Consider the following 27,727-nt stretch of genomic DNA (forward strand, 5'->3'; position numbering starts at 1 on the left):
AGAGGAAAAGAACCATCCGGATTGTTATAGGCGCAAAGTTGAAAAGCCAGCATCTGTGATGGTATGGGGGTGTATTAGTACCCAAAGGCATGGGTAACTTACACGTCTGTGAAGGCGCCATTAATGCTGAAAGGTACATACAGGTTTTGGAGCAACATATGTTGCCATCCAAGCAACGTTATCATGGACGCCCCTGCTTATTTCAGCAAGACAATGCCAAGCCACGTGTTACATAAACATGGCTTCATAGTAAAAGAGTGCCGGTACTAGACTGGCCTGCCTGTAGTCCAGACCTGTCTCCCATTGAAAATGTGTGACGCATTTTGAAGCCTAAAATACCACAACGGAGACCCACGGACTGTTGAACAACTTAAGCTGTACATCAAGCAAGAATGGGAAAGAATTCCACCTGAGAAGCTTCAAAAATGTGTCTCCTCAGTTCCCAAACGTTTACTGAGTGTTGTTAAAAGGAAAAGCCATGTAACACAGTGGTGAACATGCCCTTTCCCAACTACTTTGATACGTGTTGCAGCCATGAAATTCTAAGTTAATTATTATTTGCAAAAAAAAAAGTTTGAGTTTGAACATCAAATATCTTGTCTTTGTAGTGCATTCAATTGAATATGGGTTGAAAATGATTTGCAAATCATTGTATTCCGTTTATATTTACATCTAACACAATTTCCCAACTCATATGGAAACGGGGTTTGTACGTGCAATGTGAATTTTCTGTTGCCCGAAAGTGAATAATACGGGAAGCGGATACGTACGTAACCCGAGGTACCATCGTATCAACAATGAAAATATCCCATCTGACCCATCTGATAATCAAATGAGCACAAATGAATATGAATCTTTCTAGGTGCCCCCTAGAAAATACAACTAAAATAGCCTCTGGCTGCCTTCGATTGGCACTTTCTTATAGTTAATTGGACCAGCTGCTCGTTATTGTGGTTAGCAGTGAGCCGCTAATAGTATGTATTTCAGCAGTTGTGTTAATGCAACACCACCGATTTTCTTAAAAAGTAAAAGTTCGGCTGGGATACCGATCCCATTCTTTGTACAAATATATCTAATGTGTCTGCCGAGGTTTAAAAAGTTGTGTTTTTCAAATAATAACTTCTCAAACCATACTAAAAATATAAACAAAGTTGAGTTAATTAACAAATAAACAATACTAACTGATGACTTAATGATGTTGAAAAATTACAACAACAATAATAAACACTTAAATTAAATTAATTTAATTAAAAAAATAAATAATACTAACTTATGAATGATTGAATTTGGAAAAAAAAAGATAAACATTTAATTATGTAAATAACATTAATATTTTGGACAAAATTGTATTATTATTATTTATATTATTACTTTCATTCTATTTTTTACAAGTGAAAATGTAGCAAAACAAATCGGTATGAAATGAGAAAAAGCTGAAAAATTCTAATTAATAATAATATAAGTCACCTCTAATACAAAACTGAAACAATATCTGTTTTTAGCATTATTTTAATTTAAAAAAAAAAATGTATACGGCCGCCGCATACTTTTGACTTTTCAGTGTCAACCCTTGGTGGAGAAAGTTTGGACCCCCCTGAACTAAAGTATCCAAAGTATGGATATTTTCTTGTGAGGATGGATATTAGAGCATAGAGATCTGGTATCAACCGTATCGACATTCATTCGTCATTTAATCCACCCCGAGAAGTGAGAGAGAACATGAAACATGTGACCTGCTGCACGCGGACATTAACACCTGCAGACCAGCAAGAAGGGAATGAAGGTCAGAAGAAGAGAGGCGGCGAGGCTGGCTGACGGCCCGCAAGCTTGGCATACCCCAGCCTGGTAACCATGGCAACAGTTGATGGACATGATGGGATGGGCATACCAACGCCTTATCCTTTTAATTTGCTGTTGGTTCCCGCTCTTAATTGTACCTTTTACTTGAATAACTTCCTGCTTTTATCATTGTAGTGATGTTCTTTTCCAGTCTCACTGATGTTATTTAAAATACTCATCTTCTTAAAAATGGATTATTAAATGTATCTCATGTTCAGCTACGGTAGTGACATTCTACCTATTGTTGTTGTCTCAAAATAAACTGACATTTCAGACTTTTTTCTATTCTGAGTCTTAAAAATACACACATGATACACGTTATGTGTTAGGCCTTCTCATATTTAATTGTGTACAGATTCCAGAGCCCAAGATGAATATTTTGTTACTAGCATACAATTAGCCAATACATGACATTCAACCACATGGGTAATAGGACTGACATATGGAATATACATAAGAATACACAAGTGATTTTTTTTTTTACCCTAATGACCTGCATAGAATAGCATAAACATTGAAGTAACATGACTGAAATATTATGTAATATACATTTTAAAAAATGAGTTAATTTTTGGCCTTGAGGGAATCAACTTTTTTTAAATGACAAAAAATACAAATGTAGGTAACATGACTGAAATATTATGGAATAAACATTATTACAATGTGGTAACTTTTGGCCTTTATGGGCTGCAGAGAATCAACAATTTTACTAGTTTTTTAGAATAACACTAAAATAATTTAGGTAATGATAGACTCTACATATCTATCATATATATTATATATATATGTATATATATATATATATTTATATATATATAGTATGTATAGTATATACTATATCATACATATATATATAGTATATACTATATAATATATATATATACATATATATATATATATATCATATATAGTATAAACTATAGTATATACTATATATATATATATATATATATATATATATATATATATATATATATATATATATAATCATGGAAGATACTGAAGTATGAACAAGTGAACGTTTGGCCTGCAGAGGATTAACCATTTTATAAATGAGTGAACTTTTGGCCTTTATGGCTTGCAGGAGATGAACCTTTTAAATTTTATATATATATATATATATATATATATATATATATATATATATATATATATATATATATATATATATATCTGAGTAGCAGGACAGAAATATCATGGAAAATACACACATACAAAGAAGTTAACTTTTAATCTTAATGGTCTGTACATTAAGTATATATATATATATATATACTTACTTATATATATATATATATATATATATATATATATATATATATATATATATATATATATATATATATATATATATATATATATATATATATATATATATATATGTACTACGGTATCGAGCACTATTTTTTGGATAACCTTATTAAGACATATATATATATATATATATATATATATATATATATATATATATATATCTACACAAACATATATGATTATACATATATATATATATATATATATATCTACACAAACATATATGATTATACATATATATATATATATATATATATCTACACAAACATATATGATTATACATATATATATATATATATATATATATATACAGATATATAAATGTACATATATGTATATATGTATATATATCAGTGACGTGCGGTGAGGTTGATGGCTGATGAGGCACTGACTTCATCACAGTCAGATTTACAAACATATGAACCCTAAAGAGTATCTTATTCACCATTTGATTGGCAGCAGTTAACGGGTTATGTTTAAAAGCTCATACCAGCATTCTTCCCTGCTTGGCACTCAGCATCAAGGGTTGGAATTGGGGGTTAAATCACCAAAAATGATTCCCGGGCGCGGCGCCGCTGCTGCCCACTGCTCCCATCACCTCCCAGGGGGTGATCAAGGGATGGGTCAAATGCAGAGGACAAATTTCACCACACCTAGTGTGTGTGTGACAATCATTGGTACTTTAACTTAACTTTAACTTTACACATACAAACTGTAGCACACAAAAAAGCACATTTAATAAAAAAACGTTATTATGGTCTTACCTTTACTTATAAATGCGCCGCTGTTGTGCTGGATAATTGAACCCCCTGATTGGAGTGTTATATCAACTAAAGCCCTCACTTAAACTTTCCACGTGCAAGATTGAATCTATTTAAAAAAGTGTAACCGAGGGTTTATAAATGTCGCCTATACTGTATGAAACTACAAAATAACAAACACGGAGGCTCCAGTTTACACGAGGACCACGTTATTTACCTTCTTTCAGAAACTTCCGCTCCACTCCAACGTGTCAAAATTCCGCTCTTAGCGCCTTCAAAATAGAGCTCAAGGCATATACTGTATAACAGCGCATAACAGGAACTTAACATCACAAAGAGGAAAGCCCATAAAAATAGGTTACAAAAGTTATTTAATAAGAAGCCAAAAAGTGCAAAAACAATAATGTTCATGTTGGAGGAGTTGTGAATTAGGCAAACCTGCAGTCTGCAGGCGTACCTAATGTTGTGGCCCTGCAGTCATTCACAACTCCTCCAACACGAACATTATTGTTTTTGCCTTTTTTGGCTTCTTATGAAATAACTTTTTTAAATAGATTCAATCTTGCACATGGAAAGTTTAAGTGTGGGCTTTAGTTGATATAACACTCCCGTCAGGGGTTGCCGTGCATTCTACAGCGGGGGTGCAGGAGGCGAGCCTCAGCCAGTGCGTCTTTTGCAGCCATTTTATGATTGCTCAGCACAAGAAATACGTTACACACATACAGTTGTTGACAAAATACGCTGTACATTATATACCTCAGCTAACTAAACTATGGAAATGTATAATATAATTCATATAGCAATACGGTCTCACTGCACAGCAGGCCAGCAGTTAGCCGAGTCCGTCCATGTTGAGGCACTGAGTGACGTGCCTCGACTGGCTGCTGATCACCGCACCGTCTCTTCTCAGTATTTGAACGGCAAATGTGAAAATTCAGCGATTTTGAATAAAAATAATCTAAAACTGGTGAAGTTAAATGGAAAATAACTTTATAGTATAATCACTGGATACATTTAACAATTTAATATATATTTTTTTCTTTTTACATTTTTTTTTCTTTCCATGACTTTCCATAACTAGTGACTGCACGTCATATACATACATATATATATATATATATATATATATATATATATATATATATATATATATATATATATATATATATATATATATATATATATATATATATATACATGCACATATATATATACATATACATACATATATATATATATATATATATATATATATATATATTTATATATATATATATATATATATATATATATGTATATATATACATGCACATATATATATACATCTACATATATATATATATATATATATATATATATATATATATATATATACATGCACATATATATATACATATACATATATATATATATATACATGCACATATATATATACATATATATATATATATATACATGCACATATATATATACATATATATATATATATATATATATACATGCACATATATATATACATATATATATATATATACATGCACATATATATATACATATATATATATATATATATATATACATGCACATATATATATACATATACATATACATATATATATATATATATATATATATATATATATATATATATATATATATATATATATGTCTCTGCTAGTTTTTACCAGCAACGTGACAACGGCACGATGTCACGTCCTGAAAACAAAAAACATGCTGGTGTTTTTCAGAAAAAGTATAAAACCGTTTTTAATTAATCAGTACTGCGGTATTTTATTAGTACAGACTAAACCTAATTATATTGATTATATATTTTATGAACTTCTTTGTTATTATTTGACATTGTTTTTGTATTCATTCAATTCAAAGACTGTTCGTCAAGTTGTAATGAACGTTGCATCTTTTATATTACCTGTAAAAGCATGCATAAAAAAAAATCTGATGGAAAGGAGGAGCGAAAAAAAGCATGATTTTTTTTTTTACTTCGAATTTTTGTTTTCTTCAACAAAATTATGAATTCATTTTAATTGTATTCAATTCAGTTTTACACCCCAGCGATATCAAAACACCCACACTTTAACTGTGTATCGTCTTATAAATATACTATGTAAGGCAGCAGTGATGCTCAAACTACTGCTGCGCCATCTAGTGGTACGTCAAAGAATCACTTAATTAAGTGATTAGTGTTTTATTTTTATTCAGACATAGTGTTACTGTTCAAACTGTGTGCAATGTTACAGTGGCCAAAGATATTCAATACACTTGCCTAATAAAACCTCTGCCTTGTTTTTAACAAACACTTAGGCCTACTATGCTACAGTATTGTAATGTTGGTCATTATGGTGGTATTTAATGAATACTTAGACCTACTACACTACTGTATTTTAATGTTGTCATTATGGTGGTACTTAATGAATACTTAGGTCTACTACACTACTGTATTTTAATGTTGTCATTATGGTGGTACTTAATGAATACTTAGGTCTACTACACTACTGTATTTTAATGTTGTCATTATGGTGGTACTTAATGAATACTTAGGTCTACTACACTACTGCATTTTAATGTTGTCATTGTGGTGGTACTTAATGAATACTTAGGTCTACTACACTACTGTATTTTAATGTTGTCATTATGGTGGCACTTGATGAATACTTAGGTCTAATACACTACTGTATTTTAATGTTGTCATTATGGTAGTACTTGAGGAGTACTTAGGTCTACTACACTACTGTATTTTAATGTTGTCATTATGGTGGCACTTGATGAATACTTAGGTCTACTACACTACTGTATTTTAATGTTGTCATTATGGTGGTACTTAATGAATACTTAGGTCTACACTACTGTATTTTAATGTTGTCATTATGGTGGTACTTAATGAATACGTAGGTCTACTACACTACTGTATTTTAATGTTGTCATAATGGTGGCACTTGATGAATAATTAGGTCTACTACACTACTGTATTTTAATGTTGTCATTATGGTGGTACTTAATGAATACTTAGGTCTACTACACTACTGTATTTTAATGTTGTCATAATGGTGGTACTTAATGAATACTTCGGTTTACTACACTACTGTATTTTAATGTTGTCATTATGGTGGCACTTGATGAATACTTAGGTCTACTACACTACTGTATTTTAATGTTGTCATAATGGTGGTACTTGATGAATACTTAGGTCTACTACACTACTGTATTTTAATGTTGTCATTATGGTAGTACTTGATGAGTACTTAGGTCTACTACACTACTGTATTTTAATGTTGTCATTATGGTGGCACTTGATGAATACTTAGGTCTACTACACTACTGTATTTTAATGTTGTCATAATGGTGGTACTCCTCTGAGCTGCCACCTTACCGTGGTAGAGGAGTTTGCGTGTCCCAATGATCCTAGGAGCTATGTTGTCCGGGGGTTTCTATGCCCCCTGGTAGGGTCTCCCAAGGCAAACTGGTCCTAGGTGAGGGATCAGACAAAGAGCAGCTCGAAGACCTCGATGAAGAACACAAACCAAGGACCCAGATTTCCCTCGCCCGGACGCGGGTCACCGGGGCCCCCCTCTGGAGCCAGGCCCGGAGGTGGGGCACGATGGCGAGCGCCTGGTGGCCGGGCCTGTCCCCATGGGGCCCGGCCAGGCACAGCCCGAAGAGGCAACGTGGGTCCCCATAGCAGGGGCCATAGAGGTCGGGTGCAGTGTGAGCTGGGCGGAAGCCGACGGCAGGGCACTTGGCGGTCCGATCCTCGGCTACATAAGCTGGCTCTTGGGACGTGGAACGTCACTTCGCTGGGGGGGAAGGAGCCTGAGCTAGTGCGTGAGGTGGAGAAGTTCCGGTTAGATATAGTCGGACTCACTTCGACGCACAGCAAGGGCTCTGGAACCACTTCTCTTGAGAGGGGCTGGACTCTCTTCCACTCTGGCGTTGCCGGCAGTGAGAGGCGACGGGCTGGGGTGGCAATTCTTGTTGCCCCTCGGCTCAAAGCCTGCACGTTGGAGTTCAACCCGGTGGACGAGAGGGTAGCTTCCCTCCGCCTTCGGGTGGGGGGACGGGTCCTGACTGTTGTTTGCGTTTACGCGCCAAACAGCAGCTCAGAGTACCCACCCTTTTTGGATTCACTCGAGGGAGTACTGGAGAGTGCTCTCCCGGGTGATTCCCTCGTTCTACTGGGGGACTTCAACGCTCATGTTGGCAGCGACAGTGAAACCTGGAGAGGTGTGATTGGGAAGAATGGCCGCCCGGATCTGAACCCGAGTGGTGTTCTGTTATTGGACTTTTGTGCTCGTCACAGATTGTCGATAACAAACACCATGTTCAAACATAAGGGTGTCCATATGTGCACTTGGCACCAGGACACCCTAGGCCGCAGTTCCATGATCGACTTTGTAGTTGTGTCATCGGATTTGCGGCCTCATGTTTTGGACACTCGGGTGAAGAGAGGGGCGGAGCTTTCTACCGATCACCACCTGGTGGTGAGTTGGCTGCGATGGTGGGGGAGGATGCCGGACAGACCTGGCAGGCCCAAATGCATTGTGAGGGTTTGCTGGGAACGCCTGGCAGAGTCTCCTGTCAGAGAGAGTTTCAATTCCCACCTCCGGAAGAACTTTGAACATGTCACGAGGGAGGTGCTGGACATTGAGTCCGAGTGGACAGTGTTCCGTACCTCTATTGTCGAGGCGGCCGATTGGAGCTGTGGCCGCAAGGTAATTGGTGCCTGTCGTGGCGGTAATCCTAGAACCCGTTGGTGGACGCCGGCGGTGAGGGATGCCGTCAGGCTGAAGAAGGAGTCCTATCGGGTTCTTTTGGCTCATGGGACTCCTGAGGCAGCAGACAGGTACCGACAGGCCAAGCGGTGTGCGGCTTCAGCGGTCGCGGAGGCAAAAACTCGGACATGGGAGGAGTTCGGGGAGGCCATGGAAAAAGACTTCCGGACGGCTTCGAAGCAATTCTGGACCACCATCCGCCGCCTCAGGAAGGGGAAGCAGTGCAGTGTCAACACCGTGTATGGTGGGGATGGTGCTCTGCTGACCTCGACTGCGGATGTTGTGGATCGGTGGAGGGAATACTTCGAAGACCTCCTCAATCCCACCAGCACGTCTTCCTATAAGGAAGCAGGGCCTGGGGAATCTGTGGTGGGCTCTCCTATTTCTGGGGCTGAGGTTGCCGAGGTAGTTAAAAAGCTCCTCGGTGGCAAGGCCCCGGGGGTGGATGAGATCCGCCCGGAGTTCCTTAAGGCTCTGGATGTTGTGGGGCTGTCTTGATTGACAAGACTCTGCAACGTCGCGTGGACATCGGGGGCGGTACCTCTGGATTGGCAGACCGGGGTGGTGGTTCCTCTCTTTAAGAAGGGGAACCGGAGGGTGTGTTCCAACTATCGTGGGATCACACTCCTCAGCCTTCCCGGTAAGGTCTATTCAGGTGTACTGGAGAGGAGGCTACGCCGGATAGTCGAACCTCGGATTCAGGAGGAACAGTGTGGTTTTCGTCCTGGTCGTGGAACTGTGGACCAGCTCTATACTCTCGGCAGGGTCCTTGAGGGTGCATGGGAGTTTGCCCAACCAGTCTACATGTGCTTTGTGGACTTGGAGAAGGCATTCGACCGTGTACCCCGGGAAGTCCTGTGGGGAGTGCTCAGAGAGTATGGGGTAACGGACTGTCTTATTGTGGCAGTCCGCTCCCTGTATAATCAGTGTCAGAGCTTGGTCCGCATTGCCGGCAGTAAGTCGGACACGTTTCCAGTGAGGGTTGGACTCCGCCAAGGCTGCCCTTTGTCACCGATTCTGTTCATAACCTTTATGGACAGAATTTCTAGGCGCAGTCAGGGCGTTGAGGGGATCTGGTTTGGTGGCTGCAGGATTAGGTCACTGCTATTTGCAGATGATGTGGTCCTGATGGCTTCCTCCGGCCAAGATCTTCAGCTCTCACTGGATCGGTTCGCAGCCGAATGTGAAGCGACTGGGATGGGAATCAGCACCTCCAAGTCCGAGTCCATGGTTCTCTCCCGGAAAAGGGTGGAGTGCCATCTCCGGGTTGGGGAGGAGATCTTGCCCCAAGTGGAGGAGTTCAAGTACCTCGGAGTCTTGTTCACGAGTGGGGGAAGAGTGGATCGTGAGATCGACAGGCGGATCGGTGCGGCGTCTTCAGTAATGCGGACGCTGTATCGATCCGTTGTGGTGAAGAAGGAGCTGAGCCGGAAGGCAAAGCTCTCGATTTACCGGTTGATCTACGTTCCCATCCTCACCTATGGTCATGAGCTTTGGGTCATGACCGAAAGGACAAGATCACGGGTACAAGCGACCGAAATGAGTTTCCTCCGCCGAGTGGCGGGGCTCTCCCTTAGAGATAGGGTGAGAAGCTCTGTCATTCTGGGGGAGCTCAAAGTAAAGCCGCTGCTCCTCCACTTCGAGAGGAGCCAGATGAGGTGGTTCGGGCATCTGGTCAGGATGCCACCTGAACGCCTCCCTAGGAAGGTGTTTCGGGCACGTCCGACCGGTAGGAGGCCACGGGGAAGACCCAGGACACGCTGGGAAAACTATCTCTCCCGGCTGGCCTGGGAACGCCTCGGGATCCCCCGGGAGGAGCTGGACGAAGTGGCTGGGGAGAGGGAAGTCTGGGCTTCCCTGCTTAAGCTGCTGCCCCCGCGACCCGACCTCGGATAAGCGGAAGAAGATGGATGGATGGATGGATGGATAATGGTGGTACTTAATGAATACTTAGGTCTACTACACTACTGTATTTTAATGTTGTCATTATGGTGGCACTTGATGAATACTTAGGTCTACTACACTACTGTATTTTAATGTTGTCATTATGGTGGCACTTGATGAATACTTAGGTCTACTACACTACTGCATTTTAATGTTGTCATTGTGGTGGTACTTAATGAATACTTAGGTCTACTACACTACTGTATTTTAATGTTGTCATAATGGTGGTACTTATTGAATACTTAGGTCTACTACACTACTGTATTTTAATGTTGTCATTATGGTGGCACTTGATGAATACTTAGGTCTACTACACTACTGTATTTTAATGTTGTCATTATGGTAGTACTCGATGAGTACTTAGGTCTACTACACTACTGTATTTTAATGTTGTCATTATGGTGGCACTTGATGAATACTTAGGTCTACTACACTACTGTATTTTAATGTTGTCATAATGGTGGTACTTAATGAATACTTAGGTCTACTACACTACTGTATTTTAATGTTGTCATAATGGTGGTACTTAATGAATGCTTAGGTCTACTACACTACTGTATTTTAATGTTGTCATTATGGTGGTACTTAATGAATACTTAGGTCTACTACACTACTGTATTTTAATGTTGCCATTATGGTGGCACTTGATGAATACTTAGGTCTACTACACTACTGTATTTTAATGTTGTCATTATGGTGGCACTTGATGAATACTTAGGTCTACTACACTACTGTATTTTAATGTTGTCATAATGGTGGTACTTAATGAATACTTAGGTCTACTACACTACTGTATTTTAATGTTGTCATAATGGTGGTACTTAATGAATAATTAGGTCTACTACACTACTGTATTTTAATGTTGTCATTATGGTGGTACTTAATGAATACTTAGGTCTACTACACTACTGTATTTTAATGTTGTCATAATGGTGGTACTTAATGAATACTTAGGTCTACTACACTACTGTATTTTAATGTTGTCATTATGGTGGCACTTGATGAATACTTAGGTCTACTACACTACTGTATTTTAATGTTGTCATTATGGTGGCACTTGAATACTTAGGTCTACTACACTACTGTATTTTAATGTTGTCATTATGGTAGTACTCGATGAGTACTTAGGTCTACTACACTACTGTATTTTAATGTTGTCATTATGGTGGCACTTGATGAATACTTAGGTCTACTACACTACTGTATTTTAATGTTGTCATAATGGTGGTACTTAATGAATACTTAGGTCTCCTACACTACTGTATTTTAATGTTGTCATAATGGTGGTACTTAATGAATGCTTAGGTCTACTACACTACTGTATTTTAATGTTGTCATTATGGTGGTACTTAATGAATACTTAGGTCTACTACACTACTGTATTTTAATGTTGTCATAATGGTGGTACTTAATGAATACTTAGGTCTACTACACTACTGTATTTTAATGTTGTCATTATGGTGGCACTTGATGAGTACTTAGGTCTACTACACTACTGTATTTTAATGTTGTCATTATGGTGGCACTTGATGAATACTTAGGTCTACTACACTACTGTATTTTAATGTTGTCATAATGGTGGTACTTAATGAATACTTAGGTCTACTACACTACTGTATTTTAATGTTGTCATAATGGTGGTACTTAATGAATACTTAGGTCTACTACACTACTGTATTTTAATGTTGTCATTATGGTGGCACTTGATGAGTACTTAGGTCTACTACACTACTGTATTTTAATGTTGTCATTATGGTGGTACTTAATGAATACTTAGGTCTACTACACTACTGTATTTTAATGTTGTCATAATGGTGGTACTTAATGAATACTTAGGTCTACTACACTACTGTATTTTAATGTTGTCATTATGGTGGCACTTGATGAGTACTTAGGTCTACTACACTACTGTATTTTAATGTTGTCATTATGGTGGCACTTGATGAATACTTAGGTCTACTACACTACTGTATTTTAATGTTGTCATAATGGTGGTACTTAATGAATACTTAGGTCTACTACACTACTGTATTTTAATGTTGTCATTATGGTGGCACTTGATGAATACTTAGGTCTACTACACTACTGTATTTTAATGTTGTCATTATGGTGGCACTTGATGAATACTTAGGTCTACTACACTACTGCATTTTAATGTTGTCATTGTGGTGGTACTTAATGAATACTTAGGTCTACTACACTACTGTATTTTAATGTTGTCATAATGGTGGTACTTATTGAATACTTAGGTCTACTACACTACTGTATTTTAATGTTGTCATTATGGTGGCACTTGATGAATACTTAGGTCTACTACACTACTGTATTTTAATGTTGTCATTATGGTAGTACTCGATGAGTACTTAGGTCTACTACACTACTGTATTTTAATGTTGTCATTATGGTGGCACTTGATGAATACTTAGGTCTACTACACTACTGTATTTTAATGTTGTCATAATGGTGGTACTTAATGAATACTTAGGTCTACTACACTACTGTATTTTAATGTTGTCATAATGGTGGTACTTAATGAATGCTTAGGTCTACTACACTACTGTATTTTAATGTTGTCATTATGGTGGTACTTAATGAATACTTAGGTCTACTACACTACTGTATTTTAATGTTGCCATTATGGTGGCACTTGATGAATACTTAGGTCTACTACACTACTGTATTTTAATGTTGTCATTATGGTGGCACTTGATGAATACTTAGGTCTACTACACTACTGTATTTTAATGTTGTCATAATGGTGGTACTTAATGAATACTTAGGTCTACTACACTACTGTATTTTAATGTTGTCATAATGGTGGTACTTAATGAATAATTAGGTCTACTACACTACTGTATTTTAATGTTGTCATTATGGTGGTACTTAATGAATACTTAGGTCTACTACACTACTGTATTTTAATGTTGTCATAATGGTGGTACTTAATGAATACTTAGGTCTACTACACTACTGTATTTTAATGTTGTCATTATGGTGGCACTTGATGAATACTTAGGTCTACTACACTACTGTATTTTAATGTTGTCATTATGGTGGCACTTGAATACTTAGGTCTACTACACTACTGTATTTTAATGTTGTCATTATGGTAGTACTCGATGAGTACTTAGGTCTACTACACTACTGTATTTTAATGTTGTCATTATGGTGGCACTTGATGAATACTTAGGTCTACTACACTACTGTATTTTAATGTTGTCATAATGGTGGTACTTAATGAATACTTAGGTCTCCTACACTACTGTATTTTAATGTTGTCATAATGGTGGTACTTAATGAATGCTTAGGTCTACTACACTACTGTATTTTAATGTTGTCATTATGGTGGTACTTAATGAATACTTAGGTCTACTACACTACTGTATTTTAATGTTGTCATAATGGTGGTACTTAATGAATACTTAGGTCTACTACACTACTGTATTTTAATGTTGTCATTATGGTGGCACTTGATGAGTACTTAGGTCTACTACACTACTGTATTTTAATGTTGTCATTATGGTGGCACTTGATGAATACTTAGGTCTACTACACTACTGTATTTTAATGTTGTCATAATGGTGGTACTTAATGAATACTTAGGTCTACTACACTACTGTATTTTAATGTTGTCATAATGGTGGTACTTAATGAATACTTAGGTCTACTACACTACTGTATTTTAATGTTGTCATTATGGTGGCACTTGATGAGTACTTAGGTCTACTACACTACTGTATTTTAATGTTGTCATTATGGTGGTACTTAATGAATACTTAGGTCTACTACACTACTGTATTTTAATGTTGTCATAATGGTGGTACTTAATGAATACTTAGGTCTACTACACTACTGTATTTTAATGTTGTCATTATGGTGGCACTTGATGAGTACTTAGGTCTACTACACTACTGTATTTTAATGTTGTCATTATGGTGGCACTTGATGAATACTTAGGTCTACTACACTACTGTATTTTAATGTTGTCATAATGGTGGTACTTAATGAATACTTAGGTCTACTACACTACTGTATTTTAATGTTGTCATAATGGTGGTACTTAATGAATGCTTAGGTCTACTACACTACTGTATTTTAATGTTGTCATTATGGTGGTACTTAATGAATACTTAGGTCTACTACACTACTGTATTTTAATGTTGTCATTATAGTGGCACTTGATGAATACTTAGGTCTACTACACTACTGTATTTTAATGTTGTCATTATGGTGGCACTTGATGAATACTTAGGTCTACTACACTACTGTATTTTAATGTTGTCATAATGGTGGTACTTAATGAATACTTAGGTCTACTACACTACTGTATTTTAATGTTGTCATAATGGTGGTACTTAATGAATAATTAGGTCTACTACACTACTGTATTTTAATGTTGTCATTATGGTGGTACTTAATGAATACTTAGGTCTACTACACTACTGTATTTTAATGTTGTCATAATGGTGGTACTTAATGAATACTTAGGTCTACTACACTACTGTATTTTAATGTTGTCATTATGGTGGCACTTGATGAATACTTAGGTCTACTACACTACTGTATTTTAATGTTGTCATTATGGTGGCACTTGAATACTTAGGTCTACTACACTACTGTATTTTAATGTTGTCATTATGGTAGTACTCGATGAGTACTTAGGTCTACTACACTACTGTATTTTAATGTTGTCATTATGGTGGCACTTGATGAATACTTAGGTCTACTACACTACTGTATTTTAATGTTGTCATAATGGTGGTACTTAATGAATACTTAGGTCTCCTACACTACTGTATTTTAATGTTGTCATAATGGTGGTACTTAATGAATGCTTAGGTCTACTACACTACTGTATTTTAATGTTGTCATTATGGTGGCACTTGATGAATACTTAGGTCTACTACACTACTGTATTTTAATGTTGTCATAATGGTGGTACTTAATGAATACTTAGGTCTACTACACTACTGTATTTTAATGTTGTCATTATAGTGGCACTTGATGAATACTTAGGTCTACTACACTACTGTATTTTAATGTTGTCATTATGGTGGCACTTGATGAATACTTAGGTCTACTACACTACTGTATTTTAATGTTGTCATTATGGTAGTACTCGTTGAGTACTTAGGTCTACTACACTACTGTATTTTAATGTTGTCATTATGGTGGCACTTGATGAATACTTAGGTCTACTACACTACTGTATTTTAATGTTGTCATTATGGTGGTACTTATTGAATACTTAGGTCTACTACACTACTGTATTTTAATGTTATTATTATGGTGGCACTTGATGAATACTTAGGTCTACTACACTACTGTATTTTAATGTTGTCATTATGGTGGCACTTGATGAATACTTAGGTCTACTACACTACTGTATTTTAATGTTGTCATTATGGTAGTACTCGTTGAGTACTTACGTCTACTACACTACTGTATTTTAATGTTGTCATTATGGTGGCACTTGATGAATACTTAGGTCTACTACACTACTGTATTTTAATGTTGTCATTATGGTGGTACTTATTGAATACTTAGGTCTACTACACTACTGTATTTTAATGTTATCATTATGGTGGCACTTGATGAATACTTAGGTCTACTACATTACTGTATTTTAATGTTGTCATGGTGGTACTTGGAGAGCTGAGTTATTGCTACTCGGTGGATACAGTTTGACAACTACTGTATTACATCATATCTTGTATGTATTTGACAGTGCAGAAGAGCATAATTGGGTCATTGTAAAAAAAAAAAAAAAAGCTGTTTTTTAGTGGATCTCAACAGTGTACAGGTGTACCTAATAAAATGGCTTTTGGGTGTAAAAACAAACACAATTATGCCCCCAACCCCACGCACACACACTCACTAAAATCAAGTGATTATTAATGAACAAAATGTTAGTTCATCTGAGCAAGTAGGATGAAATACTGTCACTATATCAGCGACCACCAGGTGGCGGTAGTAGTTACTTGTTGAGGTCCCAGGAGAACTGTCCTTACAGCTAGTGGCCACTAGAGAGCAGCATTCCCCTAACCTTGCATTTGGTAACAAAATGACGTTTATGTGCTGGCCTACGTTGATAGTGACTTACACGAAATGAAAGTAGGAAAGTATGAATTTATGTATGAATTTATGTATGAATTTATGTAGGAGGTCTCCTTTTATTCCCACTAGGAAGTAGGTTCCACTCAGTGTGGGGGTGATTGGGAGGGATGCTCAGGTCAGCAGTTCTTGGAGGAGAAACAGGACTCTCCCCTCACCTCATACCCACTCATGGATTATGCATGTGTGTGTGTGTGGGGGTGTGTGTGTGTGTGTGTGTGTGTGTATGTGTGTGTGTGTGTGTGTGTGTGTGTGTTGGACTGATGCCCTAGTTGGAGTATACAGTATATTGGGTCCTGCAGCACCAATGAGACCTTCAAGGTCTTATCTGGATTTGTCCAGGAAATGGGTCTTGGAGCACCTTCCTGATGAGGATTGATGAGACTTGGAGTTGAGATGTCAGGAGAATCCATGAGATTCACATCTGCTGACCCAAAAGTGTGAGAGGAAGTCAGAGATGTGTTCTCGGAAAAAACAACAACATTCCTACTGCATGATATATACATACATACATGCATACATACGTACATACATACAGATATATATATATATATATATATATATATATATATATATATATATATATATATATATATATATATATATATAATATATATATATATATATATATATATATATATATATATATTGGAGGTGTTGAAACATTAAAAAAAGCCTTCATATTAACAGATTTAAGCGTTTTAAACCCTTTTTGTGAAAAAAAACAACAACCTGTTTTTGTATGAAAACACTAAAAATGCAACATTTTTACCCCAAAATGTTTCTAATGAAATATTTGATGTGAAGTATTAAATAGGTCAATAGTTCATAAAAACATTATTTTTGGAGCAATGACAGTCAAAAAAAAAAAATAGAAAAGAAAATCCCACAAAAACTCTCAGGGATCCAAAAGGGTCCCACTCAAAACTTTTCAAAATAAGTCATACATTATTTTATTTTCTTTTTCTTTTAAATTTTAACGCTTGAATCTGTAGATCAACTTCAGATCTAACCATTGATTATAAGTTTTATTTATTTATTTATTATTTTTTTGCTGTATGTTTTATGGCCTTTTGGTCAAAGAAAACATATTTCTGTTACAGCAAACACAAAATATACACTATGTCCCCTAAAATGTTTTTCATTGTGTAATATTTGATGTGAATTATTAAATAGGTTAATAACTCATAACATGATTTTTTTGAGTAATTCGTTTTTAGAAAACATTTTTTTACTAAAATATCCAGGGATCCAAAGTCATATATTATTATTATTAATTTTTGTTATGTTCAATGCTTAAATTTGTAGATCAATTCAGATATATCCGTCAATTAAGTTTTAATTATTTTATGTTTGTTTAAGTCTATTTTATGCCCTTTTTTTGTTTATCAAAGAAAACATTTTCTTTGTTATGACAAACACTCAAAATATGCAATATTTTCTCCCCAAAATATTTCCAAGTGTAATATTTGATGGTAATTACGAAATAGGTCAATAATTCATAGCAACATTGAGTTTGATTCATTATTTTTTTTACTTTCAACGCTTAAATCTGTAAATTCGCTTCTGATCCATCCATCGATTAAAAATTTTCTTTTTTTTTGGTGTTAATTTTGTTGTTGTTTTTTTATGCCCTTTTGTTCAAAGAAAACTTTTTTTTTGTTATGGCAAACACTAAAACAATGCAATTTTGTGAAGTATTAAATACGTTAATAATTCATAACAACATTGAGTTTGATACAGTTGTTTTTTTTAGCAATCATATTTTTTGAAAAAAACCCATCCCACTAAAATTCTCAGGGATCCAAAAGGGTCCCATTCATAAAAGTGTTAAAAATAAGTCATACATTATTTTTTTTACTTTCAACGCTTAAATCTGTAAATCAACTTCTGATCCATCCGTCGATTATAAATGTTACTTTTTGTTGTTGTTGTTTTTTTGTGCTCTTTTGGTCAAAGAAAACATTTTTTTGTTATGGCAAACACTAAAAAAAAATGCAATTTGGTGAAGTATTAAATAGGTCAAATAATTCATAACAACATCATTATTATTTTTTGAGTAATGACAGCTTTTAGAAAAAAAAATCACACTAAAGTTCTCAGGGATCCAAAAGGGTCCCACTCATAAAAGTGTTAAAAATAAGTCAAACATTTTTAATGTTTTTATTTTCAATGCTTGAATCTTTAAATCAACTTCCGATCTATTCGTTGGTTCTAAGTTTTTTTTTTTCTCCTTTTTTGTTTTTTTGTGTTTTTATTAATGCCCTTTTGGTTAAAGAACATTTTGTTTCTCTTAGTCAAACACTCCAAATATGCAATATTTTCCCCAAGAAAATATTTAAAAGTGTAATATTTGATGTGAAGTATTAAATAGGTCAATAATCCATTACAACATTAAGTTTGAATCATGGACTTTTTAAAATGTATGTAAAAAAAAAAATGTATGTAAAAAAATTTAAATAAAAATAAACTTAAAAGGGACAAGCGGTAGAAAATGGATTGATGGATGGATTACTTTTTGAGCAATGACAGCTTTTAGAAAGCAAAACAAATCACACTAAAGTTCTCAGGGATCCAAAAGGGTCCCACTCATAAAAGTGGTAAAAATTGTCATGTCTGTGTAATCATGTTTTGTCTTAGTCATGTTTTGTTTAGTTTCTGGCTTTTTCACTCCCTTGTCTTGTCACCATAGTTACCCATTAGTTTCACCTGTCATGTCACGCACCTGTTTTGAGTCACGCACCTGTTGTTAATCATGTCTGTGTTATTTAAGCTTTTCATTTTCTGTTGTTCGTCCTGGAGTCATAGCCTTTCTCACCCTGCTATCCTCGCATTTATGCCCCCTGTCACACTCTGTCCACGTCTGCGCACTTCATGTCCATGCCAAGTAAGTTTGTTTATTATTGCCACAGTTAGTGTTTTTTATTGTTCATAGTTTTTTTTGCCCCCGTGCAAGTCTTTTGTTTTCATTAGTCAAGTTTGTACATCCGCCTTGAGCGCGCCTTTTGTTCTTTTGAGTGTTATTATTAAAAATGTATTTACCTTCAAGCCATGTCCGATCCAAATCCTTTTGCATCTTGGGAAAACAAAAACTCCACAGTCCAAGTCATGACAAAAATAAGTCTAACATTTTTAATGTTTTTATTTTCAATGCTTGAATCTTTAGATCAACTTCCGATCTATTCATTGGTTCTAAGTATTTTTTTTTCCTTTTATGTTTTTTTTGGTGGTTTTTTTAATGCCCTTTTGGTTAAAGAACATTTTTTTTTTCTCTTAGTCAAACACTCAAAATATGCAACATTTTCCCCAAGAAAATATTTAAAAGTGTAATATTTGATGTGAAGTATTAAATAGGTCAATAATCCATAACAACATTAAGTTTGAATCATGACTTTTTTAAATTTTATTTTATTAAAAAAAAAAAAAAAAAAGAAAAGAAAAAAAGAAGCCGAGTTACAGTACGATGTCATCGACTGTGCAGAGTTGTAACAGAAAGCTACATTCACAGTCCCATTATAACGTGTTTAATGTGCAAACGCAAATACATCTATTTGTGGGGTCCAGATGTATTATTTATAAATGAATATCTGGGAAACACTAACTTAAATGGTTTATACAAACAACATATTGGTATACTCTGTTTTAGAAACTCAAAATATAATCCAAGCAAAGGTGACGACAAGTGCCAATAAAAAGCACTTGGATTGGCAAACCTTCTTTCTCGAACATTCTTGTTGTTAATATGACATATTTATGTAAAAAAAAATCAAAAAAATCTTGATTACTTTTTGAGCAATGACAGCTTTTAGAAAAAAAAAGTTCTCAGGGATCCAAAAGGGTCCCACTCATAAAAGTGCTAAAAATAAGTCAAACATTTTTAATGTTTTTATTTTCAATGCTTGAATCTTTAGATCAACTTCCGATCTATTTGTTGGTTCTAAGTTCCCTTTTATGTTTTTTTGTGGGGTTTTTTAATGCCATTTTGGTTAAAGCATTTTTTTTTCTCTTAGTCAAACTATATGCAATATTTTCCCCAAGAAAATATTTAAAATTGTAATATTTGATGTGAAGTATTAAATAGGTCAATAATCCATAACAATATTAAGTTTGAATCATGACTTTTTAAAATTTTTTATTTTATTAAAAAAGAAAAAGAAAAAAGAAAAAAAAGAAGCAGAGTTACAGTACGATGTTATCGACTGTGCAGAGTTGTTACAGTAAGCTACATTCACAGTCCCATTATAACGTGTTTAATGTGCAAACGCAAGATGTATTATTTATAAATGAATATCTGGTTTATACAAACAAAATAATGGTGTACTCTATTTTAGATACCGTATTTTTCGGACTATAAGTCGCAGTTTTTTTCATAGTTTGGCCGGGCTCCAGTGCGACTTATATATGTTTTTTTCTTTTTTTATTATGCATTTTTGGCAGGTGCGACTTATACTCCAATGCGATTAATACTCCGAAAAATACGGTACTCAAAATATAATCTAAGCAAAGGTATAAAATAAAATAAAAATAAAAAGCACTTGGATTAGCAAAGCTTCTGTCTCGAACATTCTTGTTGTTAATAAAACATAGTTATGTAAAAAAATAAAAAATAAAAAATCTTGATTACTTTTTGAGCAATGACAGCTTTTAGAAGAAAAAAAAAATCCCACTAAAGTTCTCAGGGAGTGTGACATGACCACTTTTACATTTGTGTTGTGACATAACACCACTCTTGAACCATTACTCAAAGTAGGACTTTTTGTCTCTCAACATTACACGTTTATTGCCATTATTTCACAACTTGCGCTTCTTCCGCTGATCCGAGGTCAGGTTTTTAGGGAAGCAGCCAAACCAAAGAGGCCCGGGCTTCATTTCCTCTACCACGTTGTCCAGCTCTTTTCTACTATTTATTGCTTCTATGCATAATTACCACAAATCTAAATCCCTTCAAATAAAATGACATTTCTGTCAGGTAGAAAGGTCATTTAAATTCATCTTTTTCACCAGGACCCCAAACTGACTGACACAACTTTTAAATCTTGTATACAATTATGTTTCATACTATATTGGTCCTAAAAGTACCTTGATATTGTGCAATACTAATATATTATAATTATACAGTATAGCTGGCAAATAGCGAGCTATCTTAAATGCTAACTTTAATATAAAAATATCTAGGATGTTCTGTACTTCTACAAGTACAGACCAAAGTCTGTTGCTACTCGCAGGTATCGATTCCCGTAAAATCTAATTGTCATACTTTGACACCTCTAATGCCCGTGACGTCACGTCCGTTTTCTGTTCAAGCACTTGGCTGGGAAACAAGCAGAGCGGAGTCAACCAGACTGCCTGTGGGTAATGTTGCAATTTTCCACGCCAACAAAGCAAGAGGAAGACGTTCAAAAGTACAACAAGGCTCCACTTTTCCAAATGCGCTAGCGCGACGCTAATTTACATTGTGTTTGCCATAGATATGCTGGCATTAGCGGTTTTACATGGCGATTTCAACACCTCCGAATTTGGTAGTGAAAACCGCAACTAAGATGAACGTTTCACTCCAACAGCTGGTGCGTAATAAGTACAATACTTATATATTATATACTATAGTAATTTTGTAGGGCTGTAAAAACTTAGTGGCAAAGACTACTTCCTGACTTTGGCAAAACATCGTAGTCTATATACTAGGGGTGTAACGATACGTGTATTTGTATTGAACCGTTTCGGTACGGGGGTTTCGGTTCGGTTCGCAGGTGTACCGAACGCGTTTCTAAGCTAAAGTCGTAACAAGCTGCTTTGCTTCTTCTGCCTCTGTCTCAGCACCCAGCATTGTCCCACCCACACAACCATCTGATTGGTTACAATAGAGCCAATCAGCAGTGCGTATTCAGAGCGCATGTCGTCAGTGCTTCAGCGTCAAGTAGATAGGTGTTTAGCAGGTAAGCATCAGGCAGCGGACTCGCCCCAAATTATAATCAACACCTCCCAGTCAACTACTAGTAACATCACTATGAGCCCGTTGACCTTCTAGAAACTTTAAAAAGGTGAAGGCTAATTAGCTTTTAGCGTAACGTTAGCTCATTTTGCGGTGTGTGTGTGTGTGTGTGTGTGTGTGTGTGTGTGTGTGTGTGTGTGTGTGTGTGTGTGTTACGGACAGAAAAGGTTTGAATGGCAGGGTCCCTGCTATCCCATGTTGATAAAAATATAACATTTAATTTAATAAAAATCAACTACAGGCTTCCCAAATGCTGTAATAAATTAAGCATGATGAGTTGACTTGAAACTGTTTAATGTTGCACTTTTTATATGTAGAAGAAAAGTTTTGTCATTTTATTTAATCTAAGCAACAACTTGAGGCAGTTTAATGTTGATTAACGTGGGCAGAATTATTATAGTGTTCCCAATGTTAAAAGGATAAAGCCATTGTTTACAAATTTGGTAAATAAATAACCAAAAAAATGTATATTTTGTTGTTTTCTTACCGTACCGAAAATGAACCGAACCGTGACCTCTAAACCGAGGTACGTACCGAACCAAAATTTTTGTGTACCGTTACACCCCTAATATATACACTACTGCCATCTAACGTCTTGGAATTGCAACTGCGTGCAAACTCTTAAATGTTCATATAATATATATATATATATATATATATATATATGTATATATATATATATATATATATATATGTATATATATATATATATATATATATATATATATATATATATATATATATACACACACCGTATTTTTCGGACTATAAGTCGCAATTTTTTTCATAGTTTGGCCGGGGGTGCGACTTATACTCAGGAGCGACTTATGTGTGAAAATATTAACACATTACCCTAAAATATCAAATAATATTATTTAGCTCATTCACGTAAGAGACTAGACGTATAAGATTTCATGGGATTTAGCGATTAGGAGTGACAGATTGTTTGGTAAACGTATAGCATGTTCTATATGTTATAGTTATTTGAATGACTCTTACCATAATATGTTACGTTAACATACCAGGCCCGTTCTCAGTTGGTTATTTATGCGTCATATAATGTACACTTATTCAGCCTGTTGTTCACTATTCTTTATTTATTTTAAATTGCCTTTCAAGTGTCTATTCTTGGTGTTGGGTTTTATCATATAAATTTCCCCCCAAAATGCGACATATATATGTTTTTTCCTTCTTTATTATGCATTTTCGTCCGGTGCGACTTATACTCTGGAGCGACTTATACTCCGAAAAATATGGTATATATATATATATATATATATATATATATATATATATATATATATATATATATATATATATATATATAATTATTATTATAATTTTTTTATTGTCATTTTATTTTTTAAACAATTAACATTTATTTATTAACACACAAAAGTGTACTGAAAATTGGTACCTTTGAGTACCGGTATCGATTATCAGGTACTGGTAATTGGTACTGTATCGATTCAAACGTTAAAGGTATACGTGTTAGGATATTAGCTAATGCTAGCGACGCTAGCCTCATTATGATAGCATGTACAAATATGCATGAAAAACGCTCTTACACACATCACACATTTAGTAAGTGAGAATTGTTTTAGTTATATTGTAAAACTTGCAAACGTTGCTTGGAGGGATGAATTAAAAATCCATATGAGTAGAAACGCTACGGACGGCTAGAAGACGGAACGGCAAATGTACTTCCGGTTGAAAGCACTAGTCCAGTGGTTCTTAACCTGGGTTTGATCGAACCCTAGGGGTTCGGCGAGTCAGCTTGAGGGGTTCGGCGGAGCCTCCGCCTTGGGGTCAAGACACACCCGACTCATCGTGTACATAAAAACTTCTCCCTATCGGCGTATTATGGATACTCCCAAACAGTATTCTCTCATTTTCCATATGCGTGGACCTACTCAGTGGCCCAGTGGTTAGAGTGTCCGCCCTGAGATCGGTAGGTTGTGAGTTCAAGCCCCGGCCAAGTCATACCAAAGACTATACAAATGGGACCCATTAACTCCCTGCTTGGCACTCAGCATCAAGGGTTGGAATTGGGGGTTAAATCACCAAAAATTATTCCTGGGCACGGCACCGCTGCTGCCCACTGCTCCCCTCACCCTCCAGGGGGTGAACAAGGGGATGGGTCAAATGCAGAGGACAAATTTCACCACACCTAGTGTGTGACAATCATTGGTACTTTAACTTAGATGTGCACACTGTGGCCACACCAGTAGCACACCTGTCCCAACCCTGACTAAATACCAAGTTAATGACCCCAAAAGGGACAAGGGGTAGAAAATGGATGGATGTTTTATTATTATAATCAAATGACAGCAGTCATTTCCATTGGATTATTTTCTAATATAAGTGTTTTGGCCCACTTACAATGACAATAACAAAAAATATAGTTGTTCATGAGCTGTAGTAGCTGAGTGTACTAATATTGTATGTCTGGGTGGGGGTCCTGCTTTGGAAATAATTTTTACCCCTTTCCGATATCGCATTTAGTTCCCACTAAAACATTCACATGTTGCACAATGAGATGTAAACACGGGATCATGTGTACATTCTTGTAACTTTCTGTTTGTAACATATATCTTTATTAGTATTTCTTTAATATAATATTAGTCATTTCATGATTAATATTTATAAATTAAGATTAAATTAAGAAAAAAAAACATTTTATTTTTCACTAAAGAAGTGTTCGGTGAATGCGCATATGAAACTGGTTCAGTACCTCCAACAAGGTTAAAAACCACTGCACGAGTCGAAACAGAAGGGCAGTGAGCAAACTCGTCCAGAAGATGGCGCCATAGCACAAACAATAACACGCCTATTCAGTGTATTTGAAACGGTTTGCATTATGGCCGTCAGAGAAGAAAAATCCACGAATAAACCACACCGTTTTATAAGCGTAGGAAATTCCGGAATTCACGGTCTAAATCATGACGACTATCAATAGTTACACTTAATTAAAACAGTACAATCATTTGTTCTGAGTATATACTTTTACTGCCATCTGACGTCTCTTTTTAAGTCTGTTTTGTATAAATTAAATAAAACATCAACATAGTATTTGTTTCCCAATTTTTGGGTGAAATCCTGTAACAAGCAACACTTAAACATGGCTCACAAATGTAGAAAATATTGAATTGATGTGTTTGTAGATATTACTTTGTTTTTTCTTTGCTGTTTCTTTCTTTTTTGGGGGGTGGTATGGTTGGGATGTAAACAAAAAATATTTTGACATTTGGGGCAGACAACAGATGTATGATGTATGTGAATATGATGTAATGGTTAGGGATGTCTGATGCTGGATGTCAATAAAAACAAAAAGAAAAAAAAACAAAAAACAAATGTAGAAAATCACAAGTCCACAAAAAAAGAAAACTTAAAAAATTGCGACTTTTGACGCACTGACCTACGAATCGGGGTAGTTTGAGGCCACGGCGATCAAAAAGGGGATATTTGGTCAATTTAAAAGTATATTAATGTCACAGTAGCGTGTGGAAGAACCAGGCCCGCCTACTTATGCTGTTCACACACTGCTGTGGGGTGACACCCGTCGCGAGTCATCCAATGTGGTTGTGTCAGTCACTCCGAGACAACATGTCCGAGTTCATCCCACTGGGGTTGAGGTCCGGACTTTCAGCAGGCCACCATTTTCTGAGAAAACCCTGCTGAGTGAGACGCCGCCCCACACTACCACGCTGCCTCGTTGCTGTAAACGCCTCATTTTCAGGCTCCAGTGCACGTGTCTGACGCTAAAGGGCAATCATGGCGGCTCTATGAGACCGGAGATTGATATCATTACTAGAAATGTGATGGAAAAAGTATCTCATCCCTTTTGCTGATTAATGCCGTTTAATTGCAATCACAAGGTTGCAGCTAATTATGAGTTTCCATACACAGTGTGGAGCCGCTCCACTAAGTCAATGATGATCACCTCTATTACGGCTAATAAACTGCATTTTTAAGTGTCATATTATCGAGTTTTTTTTATTGGAGGCTAACCGCTAAACTAGTTTGAAACAACACCAAGAAACTAGATGAGGCAATTCCTGAAGGAATTGCGCGTGAACGCTCCAATGCTGAAGTTGAACTGAAATGTTGACAGAATGTAGTATGAATGTAAGAGTAGTTTAAATGTTGAAGAGTTTGAATTGCGAGGAAAAACGCAATTTGGTTTGAAACTTGGGAAAGAGTTAGTTTGAATGTCCAGGATGAGTGGAATGTTTTGATGTTGGAATGGTTTGAATAGGTTGAAAAATGTGGGAATTGTGCAACTTGGAAAAATGTCCAATTAATTTCAATGGGAACTTCCTGGAAATTTGAAAATTTTGGGAAAAGCGGGATTTTTTCGAAAATGATTGGGAGCATTAATGTCCTGCATGAGTTGAATCAGTTGGTGTTGGAATTGTTTAAAACGGTCAAGAAATGTTGAATTAGTAACAGTTTTTAATTGAGAAATTCCTGGAATTGCGTGAAAACCGGGAATTTTTCTAGTTCCTTAACCAACTTGGTTTTTGTTCTGAATATGAGGAGTGTTTTGATGGTGGAACGGTTTAAATGGGTTGAAAAATGTAAACGAAGTCGTCAAACTTAAGGGTGGAAATAGGTTACCAAAAAAACAGGAATTCCTGGAAATGTGTTGAATGTAAGAAAAAATGGTAGTTTAAGTGTCCAGGATGAGTTGAATGTGTTGAAAGTGGAATGGTTTGAATAGGTTGAAAAATGTGGGAATTGTGGAAGTTTAAAAAATGGCCAATTCATTTTGAATGGGGAAAATGGAAAAAAACAAAAACAAGGAATTATGGGAAATGCGGGAATTTTTTTTTAGAATTGTTGAAGTAGAGCACACAATTCCTAAACATCCTGAATATTTTCAATTTGGAACAGTTTGAATCAGATGAAAAATGTGGGAATTGTGGAACTTTGAAAAATGGGAATTTCAGAAAAAATTGGGAATTTTGCGAAAAGCG

Source organism: Nerophis lumbriciformis, linkage group LG22 (genome assembly GCF_033978685.3).
Source record: "Nerophis lumbriciformis linkage group LG22, RoL_Nlum_v2.1, whole genome shotgun sequence".
Classification (NCBI taxonomy): Eukaryota; Metazoa; Chordata; class Actinopteri; order Syngnathiformes; family Syngnathidae; genus Nerophis; species Nerophis lumbriciformis.